The sequence below is a fragment of the Giraffa tippelskirchi genome, chromosome 9, assembly GCF_054371585.1.
Source record: "Giraffa tippelskirchi isolate mGirTip1 chromosome 9, T2T-mGirTip1v1.2.pri, whole genome shotgun sequence".
NCBI classification, from domain to species: Eukaryota; Metazoa; Chordata; class Mammalia; order Artiodactyla; family Giraffidae; genus Giraffa; species Giraffa tippelskirchi.
The window spans coordinates 161,387,130-161,403,064 of NC_137283.1; the positions used below are offsets into that span (position 1 = coordinate 161,387,130).

General features: G+C 45.0%; 1 protein-coding gene and 1 long non-coding RNA gene across 9 annotated transcripts in view; one reads left to right on the forward strand and one right to left on the reverse strand.

Annotated features, from left to right (window-relative positions):
* PACRG (parkin coregulated) overlaps positions 1–15,935 on the forward strand; it is a 523,593-nt gene that overhangs the window by 481,476 nt on the left and 26,182 nt on the right. The gene's annotated exons all lie outside the window — the stretch shown is intronic.
* On the reverse strand, positions 9,811–12,170 carry LOC145519754 (uncharacterized). Its single transcript, XR_014063869.1, has 2 exons — positions 12,030–12,170; positions 9,811–11,890 (listed from the first exon to the last, which is right to left on the reverse strand). It is a non-coding gene; the product is annotated as an uncharacterized LOC145519754 (long non-coding RNA).

Here is a 15,935-nt window from a genome sequence, read left to right on the forward strand (position 1 = left end):
ACACGCTTTCCTCCTTATAAGTGACTTGATTCTTTTGTCTGGTTGCCCAATTATTTTTTCTTCATATTTAAAACTCAGTAACATAGGAGATGTCTTGGTGATATAATATACAGTGTCGTATTTTCAAGTCAGGCTATCAAGAATCAGAGATCTTGCCTTTTTATTAAGAATTCAAAGGACACAAGTAATTGCAAGACACAGGAAAAGCATGAAGTCAAACTGTGTAACCCCCAGTCCTTCACGGAAATGTTAGGATGCACCCTCTTCCAGATTTAATGTTTGAAGTCTCCAAAGAATGTGTGGAGAGCATTAATTTCAGTCATGAAACATCCCCACTTTATATTCCAGTATGTGACATTTTTCCTCCATTTTATTTCCTCTAATAAACACCATCAGGAGGTCCAGCATGTGTTAACAAGGGCGTTTGATTGTTTTTTTTTCCTCTTTTTCTCCACCCTGCACCCCTCACATCATCCCCAGGATAGAGAGGCTGGGTTACAGATGCACTCACCACTGAGCGCTCTGGGTCAGCTTTCCATGATACACGTTGTGCCCTTCCAGAATACGGGTTCACGTCTTCCTCTAATTCCAATTTCTTGAATTAAGTCTTTTAGTAGTTGTCCTATTCCAGTGTATTTTTCGGCTGCAAGAGTTCAAATTATGTGTGCTTTAAAAATCTCTATGCCTGCCTTCTCTGTCTCTCACCTTACCTCTAGACATTTTAAATTGTCCATTTCACTTTTATTTGGCTGAAGTTTTCTCATTCCTGTTACCTGTGTCTTTCCTGTGTTTTCTATAGAGCTCATCTTCTGTACGTCCTACAATTTGATCTTCACTTCTGTGGGTTTTTCTTTTTTTTAATCCTGGTTTTCATTCCTTTAGTTGTCTTGCTGTCTGTTGCCCAAGACTTTGTGGTTTTGCTCTAGGAGCTCTTTTCATGGTTGTGGTTGCTTCACTGTTCATTAGTTTTTATCAATTAAACTTTAATAGTAACTCAGAAGTTCCACCATCCTTGGCACGATGGAGCCATTGTGTCATTGTTTGTGAACATTCTTCCTCTGACAAGTTTCACTGCTCCTTCCTTTTTTTCCCTTATATATCCATGCTATGCCAGCTTTTGTTTCCTATTGCTCTCTGTGAGATGTCCTTTCCAGCTAACTGGAGGGTCTTCTTGTGAGAGAAGGAGGGTCCACTGCACAAAGATGAATTGCTCTGCCTTACTGAAGAATCTGGGGTTAATTGTTTTCTCTGCCTCACAAACGGAGTTGATCCAGGAGGGCATCCACCCTGGGCCCACCCTCTTACCCTGGTTCTGCGCCCACTGCTGCTTCGGGAGGTGTATCTTTCTTCCCTCCTCACCTCCCAGACGCAGGTGTGGAGGCGATCTCTGAGGATGACCCCCGCTCCGGGCTGGTCGGTTCTCACATGTCTTCTTACATGTCCACTCTGCAGAGCTGCTGCCCAGTCTCGGTCCTGGCCCACCAGGTCTGGCAGCTCTTGTCCTATGCATGGGATGTAAGTCTGTCACTTCAGGGGCAAGGGGGCTCTCGCCTCCAGAAAATGTGTTTTTGCTGTTGCTTCCTGTGGCGACCTGTGGCCATCTCGGCCATTCACCCCAGTGTGTGGCTTCCGTTGCATGTCCCCAGACACAGCCCTCTGACCTCCTCTGCTGTTTGGCAGGCCTAACAGCTTCTGAGCTTGCCATCTAGACCTGTGTCCTGACTTCACTGAACTTTGAGCTGATACGGATCACAGGGCACAGTCCGTGGGCCCTGGCAGTCCCCCACTGCACACCAAGCTAACCGTGTGTGAGCAGGTCAATATTCAGTGAACTCTCACTTTGAGAAGCTGTCAGTCTAAAAGAGGAGTTATCACCCATCACGTGTGTAACCCCCACTGATGACAAGCAATGACGTCATGATAAGTACAGCTGAAACTACTGAAGTCATGGAAGAGAAGGTTATTCCTTCCAGAGCATCCTGAATATGGTCCCATTTGAACCGAGATGAGAAGGTTGGAGTTTTACATCTGGAGATGGGTGGAATGCTCCAGGTACAGAAACCAGTGCAAGCAAATATGAAACCCACGCAGGACAAGTAACCACGCCAAGTCCATTTGATCTGGAGCTAGAATGGTAGTGAGCGGAGCAGTGGGAAAAACAACCCCGGGAGTGAATGACACCCATCTTCATTGTCAAGGAAGCCCTTGAGCTCCTGATGGAAGATCTGAGGCTCTGCTCCAACCCAGTCATCATGAGTGTGTGGAGGAGGAGCCGTGGGTGGAGGAGTTGACACTTTGAAGCCAGGCTTCCCTGATAGCTCAGTTGGTAAAGAATCCACCTGCAATGCAGGAGACCCTGGTTCGATTCCTGGGTCGGGAAGATCCGATGGAGAAGGGTTAGGCTACCCACTCCAGGATTCTTGGGCTTCCCTTGTGGCTCAGCTGGTAAAGAATTTGCCTGCAACATGGGAGACCTGGGTTCGATCCCTGGGTTGGGAAGATCCCCTGGAGAAGGGAAAGGCTACCCACTCCAGTATTCTGGCCTGGAGAATTCCATGGATTATACAGTCCATGGGGTCCCAAAGAGTCAGACATGACTTGGCGACTTTCACTTTCACTTAGGAAGTTTAAACTTCCATGGTAGCTCAGATGCTAAAGAATCTGCTTGCAATGCAGGAAACCCCAGTTCCATCCCTGGGTCAGAAGATCCCCTGGAGGAGGAAATGGCAACCCACTCCAGTGATCTTGCCTAGAGAATTCCACAGAGAGAGGAGCCTGGAGAGCTACAGTCCACGGGGTCACAAAGACTTGGACACAGCTGTGTGACTAAAACTTGCAATGCAATGCAAAACAGACTGAAAGGTGGGCAAAAATAAAAAAAAAACTGCAGCACAAGAGTTAAAAAAATAACAATAGCTAAAAATCAAGGTGAATCATTTTTTCTCCTGCTATGTGAAACCGAGGTAGTGTACATTTAATTTCATTTAATCTTGGAAGTAGAAATCTATATCGAGCTCTCTAGAAAGTGAACCTTCAGGTTTTTCACTTTGAAGATGAAGTTTAAACAACTTATATTCAATAATGACCAAGTCTATAAGCAAAAAATACTCTAAGAGTATCAATAGAATAATTATATGTAATTAAAATATACTGCATATGAGTCAGTCTGCATGGAGCCAACCTTTGATCTAGTAAATTAATAGCATAGGGAAGAAATGAGGCCTGCCTGATTTCAACATGCATTCCAAATTCAATGAACTTTACCCAATATATCGACATCCTTCTTTCCTTTCTTACTGAAATAAAATGTCTTAAATGTTCAAGATAGAATCAGAGGCCGATCATGTCCACCAGAAGCAGATCAAATTTTTCAAGACTGTTTTTAAAATATTGTAGATTAAATCATTAGCAACAAAAGCAGTAACATGAATATTCTGACAAGGTTTTTTTTTCTTTAAAAGAATTATTGTTTGATTCACTTGAAGAAAAACATTGCAGTTCTCTTTTTCTCAGTGATTAAAGCATTTGAATAACATTAAGACATTTAAACTAAAGGAACCACAGAACCAAGGGGGAAAAAATCTGGCCATAGTCACACTAGTCTTAAATCAGTCAAGGAGTTGGCACACATACTGATGCTAATATACACACGGGCTTGTTGTTGTTGTTCAAAGACTAAGTTGTGCCCATCTCTTTGTGACCCCATGGACTGCAGCACGCCAGGCTCCTCTGTCCTCCACTATCTCCCAGAGTTTGCTCAAGTTCATGTCCATTGAGTCGGTGATGCTATCTAACCATCCCATCCTTTGCTGTCCCCTTCTCCTTTTGCCTTCAGTCTTTCCGACCATCAGGGTCTTTTCCAATGAGTCGGCTCTTCGCATCAGGTGGCCAAAGTGTTGGAGCTTCAGCTTCAGCAATGGCCCTTCCAGTGAATATTCAGGGTTGATTTCCTTCAGGATTGATTGGTTGGATCTCCTTGCAGTCCAAGGGATTCTCAAGGGTCTCCTCCAGCCCCACAGTATAAAAGCATCAATTCTTCAGTGCTCAGCCTTCTTTATTTTCCAATTCTCACATCTGTACATGACTACTGGAAAAAACATAGCTTTGACCATACAGACCTTTGTTGGCAAAATGATGTCTCTGCTTTTTAATACACTGTCTAGATGTGTCATAGCTTTCCTTCCAAGGAGTGTCTTTTAATTTCATGGCTGCAGTCACTGTCTGCAGTGATTTTGGAGTCCGAGAAAATAGTCTGTCACTGCTTCTACTTTTTCCCTTTCTATTTGCCATGAAGTGATGGGACAGGATGCCATGATCTTAGTTTTTTGAATGTTGAGTTTTAAGTCAGCTTTCTTACTCTCCTCTTTCACCTTCCTCAAGAGGCTTTTTAGTTCCTCTTAGCTTTCTGCCATTAGAGTGGTATCATCTGCATATGTGAGGTTGTTGATATTTCTCCCAGCAAGGTTTTTTTTCCTTTTTTTAAGTCTTATTTATTTAGTTTTAGTTATTTTACTAATTTTAATTGGAAGATGATTATTTTACAATATTGTGATGGTTTCTGCTGTATATTGACATGAATCAGCCACAGACATATATACATGTCCCCCCCATCTTGAACCCCCATCCCCCCTCCCTCCCCATCCCACCCCTCTGGGTTGTCCCAGAGCACTGGCTTTGGGTGCCCTGCTTCATGCAAGGAACTTGCACTGGTCATCTCTTTTACATGTGGCAATATACCTGTTTCAATGGTATTCTCTCAAATCATCCCACCCTCACTTTCTCCCATGGAGTCCAAAAGTCTCTTCTTTACATCTGTGTCTCTTTTGCTGCCCTGCACGTAGAATCGTTGTTCTTGTCTAAATTCCATATATATGCATTAATGTACAGTATTTGTGTTTCTCTTTCTGACTTACTTCACTCTGTATAACAGGCACCAGTTTCATCCACCTCATTAGAACTGACTCAAATTCATTTCTTTTTATAGCAGAGTAATACTCCATACTGTATATGTACCACAACTTCCTTATCCATTCCTCTGCCAATGGACATCCAGGCTGCTTCCATGTGCTGGCTATTGTAAATAGAACTGCAGTGGACACTGGGGTACATGTGTCTCTTTCAATTCTGGTTTCCTCGGTGTGTATGCCCAGCAGTGGGATAGCTAGGTTGTATGACAGTTCTATTCCCAGTTTTTTAAGGAATCTCCACGCTGTTCTCCATAGTCGCTGTACCAGTTTGCATTCCCACCAGCTGTGTAAGAGGGTTTCCTTTTCTCCATACCCTCTCCAGCATTTATTGTTTGTAGACTTTTTGATGACAGCCATTCTGACTGGTGTGAGATGATACCTCATTGTGGTTTTGATTTGCATTTCTCTAATATTGAGTGATGCTGAACATCTTTTCATGTGTTTATTAGCCATCTGTATGTCTTCTTTGGAAAAATGTCTGTTTAGTTCTTTTGCCCACTTTTTGATTGGGTTGTTCATTTTTCTGGTATTGAGCTGCTTGTATATTTTGGAGATTAATTCTCTGTAAGTTGCTTCGTTTGCTATTATTTTCTCCCATTCTGAAGGCTGTGTTTTCACATTGCTTATATTTTCCTTGATTGTGCAAAAGCCTTTAAGTTTAACTAGGTCCCATTTGTTTATTTTTGTTTTTATTTCCATTACTCTGTCTCCCAGCAATCTTGATTCCAGCTTGTACTTCATCCAGCTTGGCATTTCGCATGATGTACTCTTCATAGAAATTAAATAAACAAGGTGACAATATACAGCCTTGCCGTATTCCTTTCCCAGTTTTGAACCAGTCCGTTGTTCCATGTCCAGTTCTAACTGTTTCTTCTTGACCCACATACAGGTTTCTCAGGAGACAGGTAAGGTGGTCTGGTGTTCTCATCTCTTTAAGAAACATTTAAGTAGTGTTTAACCCACAGGCTTATATTACTTTTAAAAAAAAGTTTCTGCCTCCCCCAGACTGGCCCTCTTAGTGCCAAAATGTTAGAATCTAAGCGAAATACTTGGTCAAAAAAATCTCAGCTCAAATGCTGTCTCCTCCATCTCTGATTTACTATCTATAAAAATACTTGTTCCTCTTGCCTTTGTATAAAATGAAATTCATTTTCATAGTTTTGGAATTTGCTATGAGAAGATTCAGACCATCCAGTTTTCTGTCCTTCCTTTCAGTCACCAAAAGCAATTAGGAGCCACAGTTTCTTTCTGCAACCCCAACATGGGGTTGTAACATCTCTGCTAGCCTATAACTCAAACCTTCAACCCCCATTGCAATAATGGCCTCACATTTGTACAAATTTGGGTAAATGTGTCCATTCTGATAATTATTATCAAACAAAAGTTCTTACCATGATGAGATGAAATGCGTTATGTGATGTTTTTCATTGCTAATTCTTGGCATTAGGTACCTGCTGCATATCATAATTCAAAAATCATTTGAAGCATTTTATACACATTGTTATGAAAGGAAATCCTAGTCAAATTTCAGATTAATTTGAAAGATATTTTTACTTATACTTGGTTCAAAAATGTGTGTGATATTACTGTAAAGAAGCAGTTATAACCTTAAAGAACAGTGTTTGATGATTCTGTTTTGGTGATGGATGCGTATTTCGGTATCTGAATTCTCTAGTCATGTACATAAAACTGATGATTTCCAAAAAGAACTTAAAGATATGGACACTGTGACAAAGGATTTGGCTCTTCTAATTTACAGCCAGCAATTACATATCCAAAATTATTGGAAACTAACGAACGGCTAAACAAACTGAACAACGAAATAGGCATGCATTTTGACTGACATTATATTTTCATATAATATTTCATATTAGGGTGTCACACAGTATTATGGATAAACAAGTGTTGGATTTTTCCAATAAAAATAATTTTGGAGCTTAATAAACAGATTGAGCTTGATTTTTTTAATGGCTGCAATCTGTTCAAATTAGAGGACAGTGTATGTGTGTGTGCACATGTGTGTGTGTGCACACGTGCGCTCAGTCATGTCCAACTCTTTGCGACCCCATGGACCACCAGGCTCCTCTGTCCACGGGATTTCCCAGGTGAGAATACTGGAGTGGGTTGCCACTTCCTTCTCCAGGGGATCTTCTGAATCCAAGGATCGAACCCGCGTCTCCTGTGGCTCCTGCATTGGCAGGTGGATTTTTATAGGACTAGACGACTCAAAATGACCTTGGGATTTTCTTGTCTCTCTCTCCATCTTACGTACAAGCTTCAGAGAGCTTGCAGCTGGCCCACGACCACACCGTGAGTGCTGGCTGGACTGAACTGGGCCCCAGCTTCCCTGGCGAGGGCTCCGTTCCAGTCTGCCACCACGGTCGTCTGTCCCCACAGAGCTCACAGGCATGCACTTCTTCTTTGCATGTCATGAAAACAGTGGTTGTCGATCAGAGGGCGCCCAGCATTAGGAGCCAGGAGTGGCTGTTAGAAAACTGCTCATTCAAGCTCTTAGTGAACTTAACAGATGAATCAAATCTTATTTTCGATACTTTAAAACCTGGAATGAAACAGTATCATCACGTAGATACCATCTTGTAATCACTCTTTCTATCTCCTGATGGCGTTTGAGATCCGGACGTGCAGAGCCACCTGCCCCCCACCCCTGGACGTCCCACAGGGACTTGACCACAGAGCGTCCAACGGTAATTCCATCCTCTTCCCTCTCCCTTGGAACTTTGGCATCCCTCACTGCTCCTTATTAAATCTAACACGGTCGCCATCTCTCCAGAAGACAGATCTATTAGCAGAAGTCCCAACATGCCTCTCTCTCTTACTCTATCGGGTTTTACACCAAGTTTTATTCTTTGGTAACTTTCAAAAGTATGTTTTCATTTCTCTATTACTCTATACAAACTACTGTCATCACATTGCGCTGGAAACTGCAATAGCCATCTAGCATATCTCCCATTAAATATTGTGCGAACAGCAGCCAAAATATAAAGTTAGTCACTTGTCTATTTACAACCTTCCTTGGCCTCCTGTTTACCCTCAGAACAAGGTGACCACCCTCTATGTGGCCATATGACTGATGTCACCTGAATCCAACATCGCCCGGCTCCTCCTTAGTTCTCCAGCCTCCCCGAAACCCCCTCTCCCCTCCCTCAGGTCTACGGGGCTTTCTCAGCTTCTCAACAGTGGGTTCGCTTCCACTTCAGGGCTTTTACCTCCACTCTATACCTCCACCAGGCTTCCCCGGCAGCACCCCAACTCAGGGAGCCGCCCTGACTCTCCACTCCAGGTCAGGGCTGTGTGTCTCACTGCGAAGCAGAAGTCATTGTTTCTTTACCGCTCCTCTTTCCAGCTAGACGGAAGCCCCAGGACATCGGGCACGGGGTCTTCCGCCAACCACCGTATCCTCAGTGTTCCTAGCACCACCCTGACACCCAAGATGGCAGAAGCCATCTTTCACGTAATCTTCCTGCAGGCCAGCCTAGGAGAAGCCAAAGCTTGCCATGGACAAGACGTCTGTCCGTGAAGCCGTCAGAGAGCTGCCCAGCCAGGGAGCTACAGCAGAAAAAAACAGAGGGAAGAAAGCCCTGAGTATGATGGGGAAGGAGCAACAGCATCCACTCCAGCACAGGCGGAGAGCCTGTCAGAGGAAGGCGCAGAGCTGTCACTGCAGGGACTCTGATCAGCCGCCCGGACGCTGGGGCCAAGGCGTAATTATGAAGCGCTGCTGTCAAAGAGCTGTAGGTAGACGCCAGCTTCCAGCACGCAGCAGTGCCGACAGCGGGAGCCCTGAGCCTGCGCCGGTTTGATTTCATTGCCAACTATAAAATGAGCCTCGAGTCTCCCCCCCCACCCCGGCTGCGGGGCGGGAGCGATGACTCAGCACTCGGTCACCTCACGACACACGCAGCTGCTTGCGTTGATTTCACGCCCGGATGGGAAGGAAAGTGCTCTGTGACATGGTTCTTTCATGCAAATCACTTTGAAAAATTATTTTTACATCTGTAGAATTATGCATAGCTTGGAACACGATCTGTCTCTATGGAAGGGAAGAGGTGAATACGGTATTTCATCAGAATAACTGTTTACTGACAATTCACACCATTTTATAGTCCATGTCTTTTTGGAATGGTTAGGAGTTGATTATTCAGTGGTTTGTAAAATCCTCCAGACTGAATGATAAACTCACATCTGTTACAATTGGGACGGATAATAAAACCGGTGTGAACTGTCCATAAATATTTATTGTCGCCTAATATCAGCATGTATTACTGTCTTTAGGAAAAATAATGCATGCTTTATTATTGATACATAAAGCAGGACATTTGTGTTTGCTACACATGATAACACAGTAATAAAATGATGTTCTGTATAATATCAGAGAGACAGAAACAAAGACGAACTTTGGAATTCTGAAGTTAGTTTTACAAAAACATTGTGAAAGACAGTGCTTACGAATATGAACCCCTTTAAAGTAGGGCTGCCGTCTATGGGGTCACACAGAGTCGGACACGACTGAAGTGACTTAGCAGCAGCAGCAGCAAAGTATTAAATCTTTAACTCAGTCAAGAATTTGAGTTTCAGAATCAGAGTATGATAATAATCTCTGCCATAGAAAATGTAAGATTGTTCAAGACCAACTTCTTAATAATGAGCATATTCTGGGCCCTTTGCTGGCCCCAGAGACCTCTCTCTCCTGGGAGGCCATGCCAGGCTGACACCCCGCCCACCCTTCTGACAAAGCCCTCGAGGGTTTGTAGTTCATCTCAACCAGCTCGGGAGGCCCCTTCAGAGTTCTACATTTCTTATATTTTTCTTTTAAATTCTGACTTTCATATAGTCTCCCAGCAGGAACACCGAAGCCTAACAGTCTGCATGGATGCCCTTTGGACCCTTGAAACAAAAGTGTTGGCGCTGGGGGCACAAGGCTTGCTCTTCCCGGATGTAAGGGGTTTCCTGTTCTGCCCTTGGTGGGGAGGGTGGGATGGAGTCCCCGTATGGCCGGCTAGGTTTGGAGGTGACTGAAGATTTTCAGGAGACACTTGAGTAGAACTCCATTTCTTTTGCTTTGCTATTTTCTTAGAATTTGACTCAGACAGTAAAGAACCCACCTGGCAATGCAGAAGATGTGAGTTCGATTCCTGGTTTGGGAAGATTCCCCTGGGGAAGGGAATGGCTGCCCACTCCAGTATTCTTCCCTGGAGAATCCCATGGACAGAGGAGCCTGGTGGGCTACAGTCCATGGGGTCACAAAGAGTCGGACACGACTGAGTGACTAACACTTCCACTGTTTCACTTTCTTAAAATTTAAGGAAATAGTTTTGCGAGACTAGGTCTCTAGGTTCTCTCTTTTCTCTTATCCCCACAGAATTTAGATTTTACTCAAATAACATTTATCCGCTATCATCTTTTTTGAGCTCGTTTTCTGGGAAAAGATATTCAGCTTGTGATAATGGACAGGCGTAGAACTTCACTGAGAGTCTCGTGGTTTTTTGTTTTTTTTTCCCCTTAATTGCAGTTTCCTCCTGTGCGCTTGAAACTGGAGGTACGTGCAGTGTCTGAAGTGAGCTGTCACCTACTCACCTTGAGAAAGACGCTGAGCTTTCCGTCAGAGAGCTTCTACTCTTTCTCGTAAAGGAAGGCCCTTCCTTCTCAGGCTCGATGTGCCTGGTGTTCTGTAAGCCAAGCGCTGAAAGCAGAGTGCTGGACCCCAGGAGCCCACAGACCTGAGCCCAGGGGGGCTCCGACCTCTGTCAGCTCCGTGACTTTGGCCTGACCTCTCACAGTTTTTCAGCCTCTGTTTCTCCATCTGTTAAATGAGGATAATAAGCTCTATTGCACAGAACTGTTGAGAAAATTAGATTCAATGCCTCTAAAGTACACACCGCAGAACAAGCACTCCATAACTAGTGGCTATTATTAACATTATCTGACATTTGAGATTTAAAATGAGTGTAGAAGAGTTTGGCTGTTATCATCATACCTTCGGGTAGGAACTAATAAAACCGTAAATTTCATGTTACCAGACTTATGACGCTGAATCATTCTATGCAGCTCTTTACCTGGAATGTGAGCATAAAATTAGTTCTTGATTATCTAAGAAAAATAATGCAGAGAACTTTTTATCACAGAATAGCTACTCATCCGTTACACCCCACATTTGTGGATGACTTTTCCCAGTTATGTTACAAGAATACACAGAGAACATAAATTAGCCTTGCATAATATCTGAAATAACTGCAATTTGGTGGGTATGTGTGAAGCAAAAACCATCAGATGCATTCTACAGAGAAATGCAAGTGAATCGAGGACTCCGTGTTCTTTAGGGGGTGGCTTATTCAGTGGTTTCCCTTCATTAGAGCAATTACTGTGAGTTGCCATAGGGACGACCAGAAGACCGTGACCAGTGAAGTGGGGACCAAGTGTCCTCTCCTGCATCGGGGAGGACAGGCGTCAAGGTCAGCCGGGCGCCATTGCGATGTGAGACGAGGGCATACGGATGGGAGGCTGAGAACGGCGGTGGGAAGCCAGGCTCACGCTGACGCCTCTGAAATTCTCGGGGTCTGCCCCATCCGGGCAGCTGCCCAGTCCTGCCGCCAGCTGACCCCTGGGTCAGGGCCTCCCGTCATCCCTGGTGCTTGCCAGGACTTTGATTTTGTTTGTTCTCATTTACTGACTTGCCTCATTTGGCTTTTAGAGGCATTAGGACCAAATCAGTTAAAAGATGTCTTTCTTTATGTGGCTCTCTTTCCTAAGTGTTTCCAAAACACTGTTGAAGGACATTACAGATCACACCGCTATATTTTTAGTCTTGCGTCAGTCTTTCATAAATAGCTCTTAATTTTTCCGTTGATTTCATCAGTCTTTCTGTTTAGAAATGATTTTAGTTTTTTGGATACTTAAGATTATATCTGAAAGAGAATTAAATAAAAGTTAAGAAAGCCTTATAATCAATCTATTTCTGCAATGTTGTCCAATTAAATAACTCCCTGATGACTCCAGTCTAAATGCCAACAACAAAAACAACAAGTCAATTAGGGCAACACTCACCAGGTACCGTACACGCGCTGACATTTCTCCCCCTGGTACTATTCCTGGGAGGGAGCTACTAGGGTCCCCTTTTACCCATGAGGAAGTGAAGACCCACAGAGCTAAGCGACTTGTTCGTCTAGTTCCCGGCACGTGGATCAACTGTCCTCAACCTCTATCACGCCGCCTCCTCCTACTTCTTGAGATGACCTGCCTCCACAAGTCATTGCTCAGCTACACTCTGCACCAGCTCCAGAGTCACTTAATTCACACACATACACGCACTCACAGCAATCAAGGAATGACTGTTTTAAACAGGTTACATTATATTCAAACCTACTTTTAGGAAAACATTTTCTAAGGCACCCAAATCTTAAAGCTGTTTGCTGCCCTTTCCTTTGGCCTATGAAAATGTAGTGAATTGACCCCAGGCTGAACAATGCGAGGAAACTGGCTAGAGTTTGAGGCGGGGGGGAGGGGCTGAGAGCCCCCAACCCCAACCACCCTCCGCAGAGCCAGCCCCCAGCCAGACCTGGCTGCCTCCTTTATCCATTGTGCGAACTTGGGCAAATCCGTTTCTCTAACACATGGTTGTGAAAAGTGCTAGTCGCTAAGTCTTGTCAGACTCTGCAACCCCATGGACTGTCGCCCACCAACCTCCTCTGTTCATGGGATACTCCAGGCAAGAATTCTCGAGTGGGTTGCCATTTCCTTCTCCAGGGGAGCTTCCCCACGCAGGGATGAACTTCAGCCTCCTGCATTGCAGGCGGCTTGCCCTCAGGGAAGCCAGCTCTAAGTAAGGATGCTAATAATAGCAGCAGCCTCAGAGTTTTGTTACAAAGTTTAAACAAAATAATATATTTAAGCACAGTTCAGCACCTGGCAATAGGAAAGGCTCAACACATGTTTAATCACTAAGTCCTGTCTGACTCTGCCACCCCCAGGGACTGCAGCGCGCCAGGCTTCCCTGTCCTTCACCATCTCCCGGAGTTTGCTCAAACTCATGTCCCTTGTGGAGAAGGCAATGGCACCCCACTCCAGTACTCTTGCCTGGAAAATCCCATGGAGGGAGGAGCCTGGTGGGCTACAGTCCATGGGGTCTCGGAAGAGTCTGACAGGACTGAGCAACTTCACTTTCACTTTTCACTTTCCTGCATTGGAGAAGGCAATGGCAACCCACTCCAGTGTTCTTGCCTAGAGAATCCCAGGGAAGGGGGAGCCTGGTGGGCTGCCGTCTCTGGGGTCGCACAGAGTCGGACACGACTGAAGCGACTGAGCAGCAGCAGCAGCATGTCCATCGAGTCGGTGATGCCATCCAACCATCTCACCCTCTGTCGCCCCCTTCTCCTCCTGCCTTCAACCTTCCCAGCATCAGGGTCTTTTCCAACAAATTGGTTCTTCTCATCAGGCTGCCAAAATATTGGAGCTTCAGCTTCAGCATCAGTCCTTCCAGTGAATATTCAGGGTTGATTTCCTTTAGGATGGACTGGTTTGAACTCTTTGCTGTCCAAGGGATTCGGGGGAAAGGCACAGTGACCCCACAGGAGACTGAGCCAGACCTGCAATACACGCTAGCATTGTTACTACAGTGCCGGGCCTCAAGGGGAGAGCACTCAGTGGGGGCCTTCCACATGATGCTCATTTATAAATCTCACTACATTAAATGAAGTCAGATACGCGTGAGCTTAGCGTGAATTGAAGGTCAGGGATAGGACGGGACTCTGATGGTGGGGTTGTAGACCTCGGGCCTCCTCTGTGCCTCTCATCTACCTCTCTGGTCCTCTCCTTGGCTAATGAAGGATTCTCAAGCAAATGGTTTCTCCTGCAAACGTGACACTTCCCTCCTGGGGGGCACTGACTTCCCTTTTCACTCAAACGCTCTTCAGTTCCAGTGGCTCCTCCCCAGGTCTTGCTGCACCTTCAGAGGACCCCTCTGTTTGCCAGCTTCGACCCTGCCCTGCCCCTTGCATCCCACTGGTCCAGCAATAGAGGTGCCGCAGCAGGCCAGACACCCTTCCGTCCTGCAGCAAAGCTACTCCTTCATATTTATTTTCCTAACCAACATTTTCTTTAACACACACTGTATTAAGCTATGTAAGAGACACGGGTTTGATCCGTGGGTCAGCAAGATCCCCTGGAGGAGGGCATGGCAACCCACTCTAGTATTCTTTCCTGGAGAATCCCCATGGACAGAGGAGTCTGGTGGGTTATGGTCCATAGGGTTGCAAAGAGTTGGACACAACTGCAGTGACTTAGCACGCACGTATGAGGCTAGACACTCTAGAGGATGCAAAGATGGTTCCTGTCTTCAAGGAGCTTAATTCCTGTCGATGAAGTATTTTCACAAGGCCTGTAAAATGAGTTTCCTGGTGATCAGGATGGTAAGGGAAACATAACCCCCTTGTGAATGGCTAAAGCAACAATCAGGAGAGCCTTCATAGAGAGGATGAGCCTTACAGACCTTAGGAAGCAGGGGTGGAGGGCAGGGGAGGAAATGACCCCTAGACGGAAAGACACGAGGAAAGCTGAGGAGGTGGGCAGTCCGTCACCCCTGCTTGGGGATGACAACTGTCATTTGACTGCAGCCCCGTGTTCCTGTGCGAGAGGATGGGAAGCTAAGGATTGGCCTCGAGGCCACTGAGGAGGGCTAAGGCCAGGCCAAGGAGGCTGGAATTTGTTCCAGAGCTAATGGTAACTCTCTGAATGTTTTCACCAGCGGAGAAATATGGTGCAAGCTGAGTTCATGACAGTTGACTTAGGTGGCGGTAAAGGATGAATTTGAGGGCCTGGAAAGGCAGAAGGCAGCAGAGACCCGTGGAGAAGATCCTGCAGTAGTCAGGCAAACTGGAGACAGATTCACAAGGGCCAAGTGCAGTGGCAGCAGAGATGCAGAGGGTGACCAGTCTTGATAAGAGAAGGGACGTGGCGTGTGGGATGGGGCTGAGTCTTCCTCATGAGCTTTCCCAAGTGGCAAGTCCAGATTCTTTCGGTACCAAAACCCAACATCTAACATTTTTCATAGAACACAATTTTCACCAAAATAAAGCATAAACATATTCAGAATGAAAGGGAGAATGTTAGAGGAAGCTATCACTTTTGATTTAAATAGTGTGCAGCTCAAATGACGCCTCTACTCCCTGATTGGCTCCCTTCATGTTCTTTAATCGTATTGAAGAATCTACATCAGATTAATGCAAAGTTCTGTTTCTTAAAATGGTTTGTTCCGTTCCCTTTGAGCTTTTACAGAAGATGAACATTACCTTGTTTCCAGGGCTCATTGAAATGAGTGAGCAATCACACCACTGCAAGGATTTTTTATCAGATAGAAACAGATATAGATTGATCCGGAAAGGAAAATCAAACATAGTGCTAATATTTAGACGTCTTGTCGGTGCATCGATGAATTATTCAGGTTACTCGAAAAGATTTTGCACGGCTTCCCTTTATGCTTAATATGAAAGGTTTAACAGCAAGTGACGTTTCTAGGAAATCCTATGCAGCATGTTCTTCTTTGGGGAGTTTAATGACACTTAGGTCATGAACAAGAATCAATAATGAACTATTGATTTCGGCTTCAACGATAAAATGGAAGTGCCTTAGATGCTTCCTGCAGGGGACGGCAGTACACACCATCGTGTGTATATGTGTTAGGGGGCACCAGGCAAGCACCTACCAGGGCAAAAGCTGCAGCGTGGGTACCAGAGTAGCCTCCATGGTTTGGAACATCTAGAGGCCCAGACTCAGCCCTTCTAGCTTCTGGTAATAAAACAGCCTTTCCAAAGGGCAACAGTTAAGGACAACAATGAAATTAAGGCTTTCATACTCATTTCCAGGTGATCCAGGGCAATGCGCCCTTCTCAGCCAGATTGCTGTACACGTTGACTGTTACGTCAGGAATTGTAGAAATAGAATTTTTGGAAATTTCAT